The sequence below is a fragment of the Corylus avellana genome, chromosome 2, assembly GCF_965113065.1.
Source record: "Corylus avellana chromosome 2, dhCorAvel1.hap1.2, whole genome shotgun sequence".
Lineage (NCBI taxonomy): Eukaryota > Viridiplantae > Streptophyta > Magnoliopsida > Fagales > Betulaceae > Corylus > Corylus avellana.
The window spans coordinates 31925938-31939511 of NC_142491.1; the positions used below are offsets into that span (position 1 = coordinate 31925938).

Sequence of the window (13574 nt, forward strand, 5' to 3'; positions counted from 1 at the left end):
AGTGATGAAAAGAAGGCAAAACCCATTGCAACTAGAAATTCACTGATTCAGACTCTACGCCATTCAAATTTATAAATATAGAATCTTTTTAAACTAGTTGTTATTCCAAATCCTTTTTTTTTTTTTTTTGTCCCGAGTGTTCCAAGTCCTAGTTGATTGTTGGTGGTGGTAGATGTGGATATTCTTTTCTTTTTTTTCCTGGTTGATTAATGGACTATAAACAATCAACTCGAGATAGATAATCAACATTCACTTAATTTAGTGGAAAGAACATTTTATACTCATTGATTAATTTAGTAAAAAGAACATTTTATAATCATTGGTTAATCCGATTATTATGTTAATTTTTTTATTTTTTATTTTTTTTTATTGAGTAATTGGACCGCATGCATTTCAATAATAAAAAACTTTTTATACTCATTAATTAATTAGTTCATCTTTGGTAATGTTGGCATTGATATTTTATTTCTTAATAGTACATGCCCTCTCGAAATCATCATATTCATATTGAAACTCAAATCCCACCTCAACTTAGCACTATAAATATCCAATTTCCTAACTTCAATTTTGCCCATCACACATTTTCTTCTCCATTCTTTAAGATGAAAAAGAATATGCTAATCCTTATCCTAGCTGGAATTATATCTGGGGCCTTGCCAAGATACAAAGAGGTTCAAAGTTGTGGTTGCGCCGTAGATGAATGTTGCAACCAAATGGGCTATTGTGGCATTGGCTATGTCTTTTGTGGCGTGGGGTGCCAAGAGGGCCCTTGTTACTCCTCTCTTCCAGCTAATAATTTATCAGTGGCTGATATTGTGACACCGAAATTCTTCAATGGGATACATGATCAAGCTGCTGCAAGTTGTGCTGGAAAGAAATTTTACACACGAGCAGCGTTTCTTAAAGCTCTCAATTCATTTCTTGAATTTGGTAGGATTGGAATGCTTGATGATTCTAGGCGTGAGATTGCAGCGTTCTTTGCCCATGTTACACATGAGATTGGATGTAATCACTCTCTCTCCATATCTCTCATCTATATAATCACATTTACACAAATATGCATAAACGATGCATGCACACACTAAAAAACTTATTATATTTTAGGGACAAATGCATTTTCAGTCCCTATGGTTTAGAGTTTTGACAAATAGCTCACTAAGTTTTAAAAAATAATTAGCTATTCTTTGGATCAAGCAAAACAGAACAAATTAATCTCATCGTTAGAAAAGTTGATAGAATTCGTTAATATTGCATATTAGCATGAAATAGGCGGGGTGGAGATGATGGCCAAACCATTCCCATGGGCATTAGGGGTGATTCGACAACCCTTCAATTTTTATTTATTTTGCCATTTTGCCATTTGGGGTGGCAAAACCACCCCCAATAGGGGTGTCAAAAAATACCGGGAAACCGGAACCGAAACCGGAAAACCGGGAAACCAGGGAGCTAGTTCCGGTTCCGGTTGCAAAAAAAAAAAAACCGGGGACCCCGGTTCCGGTCCCGGTTTTTGGCACCCGGTAAAAACCGGGAAACCGGAACCGGGTAATATATATATATAAAATAATATATTTTAATATTTTAATAACATATTCTCTCAATTCTCTCATTTTTTTTCCTGCATATTCTCACTCTTTCCTATGCGTTCCAGCTGCTGCACACTTCACATTGTTCACAATCATCCACACCACACTTAAGTCTAGGTCTAGGGTTCACAAAAGTGAAAAAACGCAAATCTCTCTTCTTCTTCCACAGCCGCCGCTCTCTCTTCTTCTACAAACACAAATCTCTCTTGTTCTTCTAGCATCTTCTTCTACTTCGTTGGATCTCTCACTTCCACCTCTTTCATTCTATTTGAGTGTTTTCACATTTTCTGAGGAAGAAGTGGTATTTTCACATTTTTTGAGGAAGAAGCGGTTGATTGAAAGGAAGAAATCACGGGCAAAAAAGTATTGCATATCATAATTTCGTGTTCTTCCAAAGAAGTATGCAAGCAACAGCAAAATCAATCCAACTTATAATATGAAGCAGATCTCTTTGGTGTTTATATTTGTTTGGTTGATGAGAAAGTGTAGGAAAAAAATAATTTTCTTAAAAACCGGTTATCCGGTCTGGTTCCCGGGTGCAAACCGGAACCGGCCAGGAACCGGGACCTCGGTTAACCAGGGTCCAGGTTCCCGGTTCCGGTTTCCAAAAATCAACAACCGGGGTACCCCGATTCCGGTCCCGGTTTTGGCCAAAAACCGAAAAACCGGACCAGGTTGACACCCCTAACCCCCAATGACCACGAGGGTGGTTCACCCATCCCCAGATATGCTTAGATGAGATGGCTGAATCACTCCCAAGGCTATGAGGTTGGTTCGACTACTCTCATTTAGTACATTAATAACTTTTGTCAACTTTTCTAACGACAGTAACTAATTTGTTCTTTTTTGCTTATCATATGGAGTTATTAATCACTTTTTAAAGCTCAGGGAGTTATTTGTCAAAATTCAAAACCACATGGACCAAAAATGGATTTATTACTATATTTTAAGCCATTTTTAAAATGATTTTATCTAATATTGAGTATCTTAAAAAAATGGTCAATTTAAAATAATCTAATTTGAAATCAATTACAACGAAATATGGTTTTTATCTTTTGTTCATTTCTTGTCCATCTCCTTATAAGAAATGTATAAATTCACCATTAAATATGTGGGATTACATGTGAGTCTTACAATTCAGTGATAAATTTACAGAAAAAGATTGACAAAAAATTGGCAAAAGATTGATATTTTGGAACCTATTTCAAAGGGTTTTTCCCAATCACCTATATTGTCAATCTCTAAGCCGGGACGTTTATTAATTTAGAAGCATTACGGAAATAGGGGAAAAGTGTTATATTTTAAGCCATTTTTTTAAATAATCATATCTAATATTGAGTATCTTCTCAAGCAACAAATTTGGCTCTTTAATTCATCATAGTTTACCATAATATTTAATATATTATTATATTTTGCATGTCATCTCCATTTAATAAAATATAGACTTTCATAACTAATTTTATACATTATTCGTGATTTTTATATATAAACATAAATTTCATCAAACATATATATATATATATATATATATATATATATATATATATTCCTGAAGTCTTACCATGATCTAAACATTTCATATTACAAAAGGCCATAAATGAACATAAGATTAAATAGAGAGAACAAGAAAAAAGAAAAATTAAAAAGTAAAGCAAAATGTTTGCCTTTACCTTTTTGTGTGCAGATTTTTGCTATATAGAGGAGATAGATGGTCACTCCAAGAACTACTGTAACAAGACATACACACAATCTTATCCCTGCAATCCCAACAAAAGTTATTATGGTCGTGGACCAATTCAGCTTTCTTGGAATTTCAATTACGGACCAGCACGAAATGAAATTGGGTTCGATGGCTTAAACTCTCCAGAAACTGTGGCAAAGGACCCTGTTATTTCGTTCAAGACAAGCTTGTGGTATTGGATGAACTTTGTTCACCGAGTCATAGGCCAAGGATTTGGGGAAACAATTCAAGTCATTAATTACCACGAATGTGATGGTGCAAACTCTGCAAGAGTAGAAAGACTTGTCACATATTACACTCAATATTGTAACCAACTTGGTGTCGTTCCTGGCGACAATCTCACTTGCTCGTAAAAAGTTGTTTGGTTTTTGATCTTTTTGGCTCAGCAAGTTCTTGTTGCTTCTATGATTACTTATCTAGATTTGTTGTATGGTCTAAAAGGTTTAAATAGTATAATTAAGCATCAAGATCCTGAATCGGCTACTTGGATTATATAAGAAAAGTTAAGATCATTTACAGATTTTTTCTACTTACAAATAGGCTCTTGTGTTGGATTTAAGGTAAATGAATTTTGAACTTGGAGATGATAAACTTGCTTTTATTCAATCGTTAGCATGTTCCCTACTCCATTACAGAATTAGAGGTTGGTGAGTATAGTTCATTGTAGTTCATATCAATTAAGAAATTGTTTAACTTATTGCCAGAATTTAGTGTCCAATTGAAAACTTAACATTGAGAAATTTCTTCCAACTTCAAAACAAATATATGGTAGAAATGGCCAATCCCTTTTTCAGTATCAATGGCAAGTAACTATGTGTCTTTGGTAGTACAATTTTTCTTGTGCCAACATACCAATTGATTAGTGCCGGTGAAAGAGAAAATAATCATTAAGGGAGCTTGTTTGGATGGGTGGCCAAGGAATACCTTCGGTTAGAGGTGTACAACCGGTTGTAGTTATTCTTTCCTATTTGCAATAGTAATTGGTTTAGGTAGTTATTCATTTTTAAATAACAGCAACCACTTACCCTCAACCGGAGGTTATATGTAGTTATTGAAGGCCGGTTATAAGCCAGTAACTGCTTTTCATAAAAATTCAAAACACTATTTTTTTTTTTTAACAATAAATTGTTGCACTATTGCATTTTTTTTTTTAAAAAAAAAAAAAGAAAAATATTTTTATACTTTGATATTTGCTCAAATTTAATGATATTTGTATACTTTCAATAAAAGAAAAAATACATGTTCATAATTTATTACGTCAAATTTAGAAAGAATTTTAAATCATTCGCATGGTATATATTTAGTAGTGGAAAATTAATATGCTTAGTTATTGTTTATGACTATGATTACATCCATGCCGTATGACAAAAATTTAATAAATTTTGGATTTTTTTTTTTTTGTATGGATGATTTTTGAATATAACGTATAAAAATATCAAAACATTTAGGAGATCATGACCTATCTCTACATAACCCCACCACTATATAACTATTTGCCAAATATCAAAAAGTTGAGCAAAGAACATTTGATATATTAATAAAATTATTTTCAATATATATTAAAAACTGATTAGCGGTTAACCGATTGTTAACTGCTTTCCTCAATCCCTATAATATGTAACCGCATCTGGCCTAGTCAGTTATGCGGTTATCTGGTTGCGTTATTTGCGGCTTTCCTATTAGCGATTGTTAATAATTATTAGTAGTTAGCAGTTATTAACAGTTAATAACCGCTCTGCTTTTATACCCCTACCTCCGATCCTTAAGTCAACAAAGGATTGAATAGGGAGAGTAAAAATTGCTATAAATGTTAAGGCTAAAAGAAAGAGATGAAGAGTCACATTTTACTTGTTGGCTACATTTTATAAGAGATTCTCTCATAACCACCTATTATGTGTCATTTTTCAATTGGACATCCCCTCTATATAGGACTATTGTAAGAGCATTCACATCCCAGCAACTTTTTGGCTAAATTTAGTAAAAAAAAAACCACATTTATCCATTTTAGCTACCCACTTTTTTAAAGCACCCATATCCGAGTTAGCATTTTAACTTATCACTTTTATTATCTCATTTAAATAACCTTTCTCTATCATTTAAATATTATTTCTCTATTCTTTTTTTATTCGTTTTTTTTTTTCCTACATAGCATACAACCGGAGAATAGCATTGAACGGTTTGTAGCATATGCATGGAGAGAAGAGAAAATTATTTTTAATATAGGAGAGAAGTTGTAGCACATGATGCGCTAATTGTTTAATATATACCATTTACAAAACCGAGCTACAATACTCAGCTCGGTTACTTGCTGAGTACTGTAGCGCCTCAACAACTCATGGTTGCTTTGTTGAGCTGGTTGGGGAGGGTTTTTAGCACATTGGCTCAACAAAATAGCCTTTTTGTTGAGGCTAATGTGAATGCTCTAATGCTCCAACTTTTCTACGTGGCGCTACTGCATATATAAAAGAACTCCTGTAGTGGAAATAACAATTGAATATAAAAAATTTTCCTTCTTTTTGAAACCACATACTGATATCAAAATCACGAAATACCAAAGCTTCGAATATAAACTTAACATTATATAAATTCTTAGAACATTGTCATTCGATAACATATTATATACATCTAAACATTGCTCTCAAAAAGTGCCACAAATGGAAACTAAACCCAAAATTTGACTACAGTAAGCCAACCCTTCCAAAAGCTGAGGCATCCTGCCAGTTTCATGAACAAATGTTAAGATATGCATACGTGTCTTCATCTGCCACTTCTCCAGCAAGATTTGTAAAATTACCACAATTTTGTAAGTGGATGTGTGAGTCAACCGCTGAACAAGTTTAGGCATATTGACCATTTTTGTAATTTGAACCCTCTTTGAAAATATCTCTAACTAGTTTTTATAATAACAAATGTTAGTATAGAGAGCTTTCAAAAGAGTGTTTTCCACCAAAATATCATAGTTGTTAATATAATTTCTTAAATAGAGAAGTTTAAACATAATAATAATAAAAAAAAAAGTATATTTTTTCCTTTACATTTTCCTTATAATATACTTAACTCTACATCCAATTTATATTTCAATTTGTTTGTCAATTCCAGTTGAGTGTCCTTCTTTTTTAGTAATCTGTTTTCTAGTTGTAGAAGTATTCGATGTCCTAGTGCTAGTAGTATTCCATTATATATATAAAGTCATGTACTCCTCTCTATTATGGCTGTTCAAGAAAGAGTTAAACTCAACTTAAAGCTTTGAAGGCTATTTTGTTCTTGTTTTTGGTTTGTTCTTACTATTTTGTTCTTATGCTGCATGCATCATAACATGGTACTTACAACATCAGTTTAAAACATAAATGATACATCTGTTAACATGCTCATGCATTATCTTTCACATACTTATGCTTTCTCTTTCACATTGCTAAATGTATACCCTCACATAACCGTTGAATTACTATTTTATCCCTCTAATAGCTTTGAGGTATTAAGCGTATAGCTTAATTGCTGGGTTGTTAGCTATGCGGCTTTACTTCTCCATTCCTAACATTGGGGTGTTAAATATATAATCTCCCACTTAACCACCAACTTTCACATGCATTATCATATCTTTATATTTTTCATAAATTGTTTTGTTTTACTTGAAATTGCCAAAAGCCAAAAGCTTACTAGGTGTAGATGAGTAATTCTAAAAGTCTTTTTTGTGTCTCTTAAAAAATGAGGTGACTTTTAAAATCACAATTTAAATAAATTTTCAGTAGCTTCCCTAAATTCCATCTCCTTCCCTAAATTTAGGGGAAACTCCTAAAAACACATGCAACAGACTCCATTGATGTTTCCTAAACCAATGAAACACAAAGGGAACCCAACGTGCTACCCTAAATTTAGTTTAGCATAGCACTTTTGCTTCGCTTAACATTATATATATATATATATATATATATATATATATATATATATGCTTTATCTCTCCTCTCCTCTTTTCTCTAACATTTATTTGAAATAATATTTAAATGGTATATAGAAATGAAAGCATTCTTGTATGTCACCCTATTTGAGAAAACCCCTAGTTTGGGAAGCCAAAAATGCTAAAATGTATATTTTTTACCCTCTGACTGACTCCCTATTTTGTAGGGGTGTCAAAAATTACAGGGAAACCGGAACCGGAAAACTGGGAAACCGGGGTCCCGGTTCCGGTTCCAATTTGAAAAATTCAAAAACCGGGTACCCCGGTTCCGGTACCGGTTTTTACCAGGAATACTGGAACCGGGTTTCCATTTTATTTAATAATATATATATTTTACACTTGGGTTTAGGTTTAGGGTATTTTAAAAAATTAAATTTTTATTTCTAAAGCCCAAATAGGCAAAAACATTGATTTTTTAGGATTTTTAGACTTTTTTAGGTTTATTTTTTAATTATTTGGAATAATCATAACAAAACCCCTTTAATTGAGACAAAAAGACTAATAGATTTTTTTAAAAATGGGCCAACTTATGAAAAAAAAAAAAAAATGAGCTTATTTTAGGCCCAACACCTAAAATAAACCCAAAAACCAATTTTAAAAAAAAAAAACTCGGTTACCGGACCGAGTAAAACCGGAACCGGCCGGTAACCAAGACCTCAGTTAACCGGGGTCCTGGTTCCGGTTCTGGTTTCTCAAAACCGAGAACCGGGGTATCCCGGTTCCGGTTCCCGATTTTGGTCAAAAACCGGAAACCGGACCGGGTTGACACCCCTACTATTTTGCTAACAAAATTAGGGAGCATGAACAATGCTCCCCACTGTTCACTCCCCAAATCTAAAAAATAATAATAATAGTAATAAATTTAAAAAAATTAAAAATTTGACATTCTCTCTCCTCACAACAACAAAAAAAAAAGTTTTAAAAAAAATAATATTTAAATGGAGTGAAAGTGGATCCCTAGTTTGGGAAGTCGGATGTAAGTGCTTCGAAAAACTTTGTAGCTAAAATAGGAAAATGTGATTCTTTTTATTTTTTTGATACCTCGATTTACACATTTTTATTTTTTTCCCCATACGTTTTAAAACGTGATAAATCTGGTACCTCACCTATGAGAGAAAACAAAATCAATACTTCCGTTAGTTTCCATCAGTCCCATTAACAGAATTTTCACGTGTCACTCCTATAATACGCCATGTATCTTAAAAATAAAAAAATAAAAAAAATAAAAAGCAGTGGTTTTTGGAGGTTTTGATTGGGTTTTTTTTTTCACGCAAACCAATGGAAACCCACAAAATGCCTAATCAAACTAATCTTTTACACACGAAATAGAAATCAAAACCACAAAATTTAAGCACAGAAGCCATCGCGTGTCCCAGCGAATTCAACCTAGATCAAACACAAGTACACAACGCAGCTTCTAAAGCGATCAGAACCACATTCAATGCATAATCAAACAAAACCGAAACAATGTCAGCTTTTAGCTGAAACTTGGTCAGAATAGATGAAATTGGGTTCAATTTCCGGTTTGAAACCGAATTTTGATCCGGTACATTTTGGGTTTCGGATCGGGTCCGAAGTTGTCGCTGAGAAAATCGAAGGCTTACAGTAATCTTCGGATCTAGAAAAATTTCAATAGACTAAATACAAAGCAAAATGTCTTGTCCTCGTGATTCACAGTAAATTTTTCGTTTTTTTTTTTTTTAAAAAAAAAAAATTGAAGTCTTTTTTGGATCTGGGCGAAGAGGATGTCCATCTTCTATGTCCCAGCTCTAGATCCAAATATCTTCCTCTTTTTCGCTTTTGTGTTTGGTTTTGGTTAGGGGAACGGAGGTCCGCTTGGATCTGGGTGAAGAGGATGTCCATCTTCTAAGTCCTTGCTCCATATCCAAATATCTTCCTCTGTTTTGCTTTTGTGTTTGGTTTTGGTTCGGGGTTGTGATTGGAAATGGAAATGTTGTACATGTTAGGAATTCAGGATTTTATTTTCATTTCAATTATTTGATTTTCAGAGGGAAATGGAGAAGAAGGGAGTCTTTTTTTTTTTTTTAGGTTTTTTTTTAATTATTATTTTATTATTTTTAATTTGAAAGACACATGGCGTATTATGGGAGTGACATGTGGAAATTTCGTTAATTGGGACTGACAGAAACTAACGGAGGTATTAATTTTGTCTTTTCCCATATGTGAGGTACCAGATTTGTCACGTTTTAAAACCTAGGGGGGAAATAAAAACGTGTAAACCGAGGTACCAAAAAAGTCATTAACCCTTTTCTTTTTAAAGCTAAAATAGAGAGTAAATAGATGAAAATGCTTTAAGTAAAGTTATTGTGAAATTTATTTGAATAGAGAAGCAAAGAGTAATTTGATTCCCTACAGTTAAGAAAAATCTAAGGGAAGCTGCTGATAGTGCTCAAGTATGGATCTAGAGAAATAGCACTCAAGTTTGCCATGAGTGAGTGCAAATCTACACAGCTCCACCACAAACGAACGACCAAAAATTTTGGAGAAGAAGACGAATGAGACCCGTCTGCCAGTCTAGATCGAACGTTTAGAAAGACCAAGAACTATCATTTGCAACTGAACTGTTCATCATCTTCAAGCTTTCAACATTTCATTTTTCTGCAAAACTGCAACATTCAACTTCTTAAAAATTTTCAAATTTCAACGGAGCATAATATAGCCGGAGCTTGAGGAAGGGGGCATAATCATGGCTAAGAGGGGCATAATCAGGACATAAAATTTTTTTTACCATACTCAGGGGGGATTTTTGGGAGTTGAGGGTGGGCGGATGCCCCCCCTCGACCCCCCCTAGATCCGCCCCTGGACAGCGCCAACTACTAAAGAATATTTTTGCACGGCTGAACTGGACGACAAGCCACCTACAAGACAAGAAAACAACCATAGCACTAGCCAGGGGCTAGTGGGGACTAGGGGTGTAAAAAAAAATGGGGAAACCGGTTTTGAAACCGGGAAACCGAAAAATCGGGAAATCGGTTTGAAACCAGTTGGGAAAATCCGATAACCAAGGTACTCGGTTCCGGTTACCAGTTTTGGGGTTTTTAAATACTCGGTTATAACCGGATAACCGGGTATATATATATATTAATTTTATATATATTTTTTCGAATTTAGTATATATATATATATATATATATATATATATATATATATATATATACTCTAGGGTTCACAAAAATCGTTTGATATATCATATATGTAGTCTATGTTGATGGAGTTTAATCTCAAGTATTATGTAAGCTTTTAAAATAAAATTTTAGGGCATTTTAATTTTTAAGTCTAATTTTTTTTTAAAAAAAAAAAAATGGGCACAAAATGGTTAAATTAAGCCCAAAAATTAGGCCAAATACCTAAAATAAGCCCAAAATGCAAAAAAATTTTAAAAATCAATTACCCGGTCCGGATAACCGGGTACCAACCGGAACCATCTGGTTATTGTATAACCGATTAACCGGGTACCCAGTTTCGGTTCCAGTTTTCAAAAATAAAAACTGGGTACCCCGGTTTTGGTTGCCGGTTTTGGCCAATAACTGGGAACTGGGATCGGGTTTTCACCCCTAGTAAAGACCCTCTGGTACTTAAGTCGGTAAAATAAAGCATTCAAATAGAGAAAATAGAAGGAGAAAGGGATTGTTATTTTATTTGGGGATGGTCCTCGACCTTTATCTTAGACTTGTTTAATTGCCACTTAGTAGGCTTGTAATTGTGGACACTCTTAAGGCTTTTTACTTTTTAGTCTTTCTAATGAGTAGGCCTTTAAGTGTCAATTAGGCCCAAGGCCTTGGTCCTGTGCTTGTTTGTAATATAACGAAAAACCAAAAAGAAAGTTGAAACATTTTATATAGTCCCCATAACTAAAAATGATCCAAAACCTCACACCACCTCACTTTTAGCAGGAAGGTAGACCATTAAATGATGAATATTCATACTCATTTATCAAATTCATATCACATTAGCTAACATAAAATATTTTAAATAGCTTAAATTGTCAACCACTTAAAAAAAAAAAATATTATAAACCACTTAAAACATGTTATATGACTTATATCAACCAATGTGACATAGGTACGATAAATAAGTATGAAATATAATATTACTCTTAAACGATTGATGTGTTAATATCAACATTTGAAATTACTTACAACTCAAAAGAATTGACTCTAAAGTACTTCTTACTCGTGCCTCCTCATTATATGGAGAAGAATCAAACTGGAAACTCATCACATTATGTAATTTTTTTTAGAAAAAACTTCACTTTAAACCCTTGAACTATCACTCATTTTGAGAATACTCCCATAAAATTCAAAAACTCTCAATTTACACCTCTGAACTTTCAATTTCAATCAATTTACCCCTCCGTCAAATTTTAAACGTTAAAAGTGATAAAATGGCATTTATACCCATGACTTTTTTATAAAATTTCAAATTTACCCTTAATTTCAAATTAATTTTTTTTATATAAAAATAAAGTTAATAGCTTTAAATAAACTTAAATAAAAATTAAAAATAAAATAAACAAAAATCGAAGAGTAATTTGGCATTTTTAGGCATTTCTGTTAGAAGTTAACAGCTAAAACTAACGGATGTGGTAAATTGATTGAAATTGAAAGTTCAAGAGTGTAAATTGAGAGTTTGAATTTTGGGGAGGGTCTTCTCTAAACACGTAATAGTTTAAGGGTCTAAAGTGAAATTTCTCCTCTTTTTTTTTTTTTATATATATATAGTTTACTCTTAACTACAACATATCACTGCATATGTAGTACTATAGTTTTTTCTTACATATCATATTGCTTCCCTAGCTATTTTTAACTCCCTTTCTTCTGCTTTCATTCACTGATTCATTCATTTTGAACAAGAATGTAAGGGTTTATACGAAAAAGAAATCTCGGATATAGAAGAAATTTTGTATGAAACGTCAAGTGACAAAGCAAACTGTTATGAAAGAATAATAATTAATCTTCACGGTACAAGATAGAGAGTCTATAGATCGAATAACAACGCTTCTTAAACAAAATATAGAAAAAATTAAATTAAATTAATAATATAATAAAAAAGTTTGAGCAGCTGGAAAATTAGGGATGAAAAGGCAATTGTGATTAGCGATTATTGTCAATAACTATTAACCGTAACTGCGTAGGCAGTTACTAAATTTCACTAACCGCATCCGCTAGACAATTAGCGGATAGGGGTTAGCGGTTAGCCGTCAGTTAGCTGTTAATAAACATATAACAACCCGCTATAACCCCTACAAGATAGAGAGTCTATAGATCGAACAACAACGCTTCTTAAACAAATTATAGAAAAATAAAATAAAATTAATAATATAATAAAAAAGTTTGAGCAACTGGAAAATTAGCGATGAAAAGGTGGTTGCAGTTAGCGATTATTGTCAATAACTACTAACTATAACTGCATAGACGGTTACTAAATTTCACTAACCGCATCCACTAGATGGTTAGCGGATAGAGGTTAGCGGTTAGCCAGCGGTTAACTGTTAGTAAACATATAATAATCCATTATAACCCCTTTTTTCAAAGTTGGGCCTTTGGGCCAATTTTCAGTTTTTGGCTTTTTTAATTTTTAATATATATATATATACCACATTGGGCTAAATTGCTCCAAAAGCAGCCCATATTGAAAAATCTAAAATATTTTACCCGAAATTTACATCTACATGTAAATCATAACTTGTTAAGAATAAAGTTATACCAATAGAAAATAATAATAATAATATGATTATATATATATATATATGATAATACATTAATACTTCAATTGTGGTTATAAGTAACACATTGTTTAATCCAATGTCATTTTTTTTTTTTTTTTATATTATACGAATCACATTATCATTGTACATGAATAATATGATTAATTATTTGAATTGTCATTGAATCATATGATTAAGTATTGGTATTATACATTTATATTATTCAATATGCATATATGTATAATTATAATTTATAACATATACGGACTTATAAGTTTATAATATACATTGGAACTAAGTCTCTAGGTACTTAATTATTGTATTAGTATGAACTTGCATACTTATGGCTTATATCATATTATATATATATATAATTTGTTATTATATAATCATATGATTTAATGATTAATTGATCATGTAATATAATCATATAAATTATAGTGATTATATATTAATACTTAAATTGTGATTTAATGGTGATTAGCAGTTTTAAAAAATGGTTTTTTACTAATTGCTTTTAAAGGCAGTTAGCGGTTAAAGTTAACTGCCCGCGTTTTCACCCCTATC

General features: G+C 32.5%; 1 pseudogene; it reads left to right on the forward strand.

Moving 5' to 3' along the window:
- The first annotated feature begins 602 nt into the window (after window positions 1-602).
- On the forward strand, window positions 603-3677 carry LOC132165025 (endochitinase EP3 pseudogene; annotated as a pseudogene).
- The last annotated feature ends 9897 nt before the right edge of the window (window positions 3678-13574 follow it).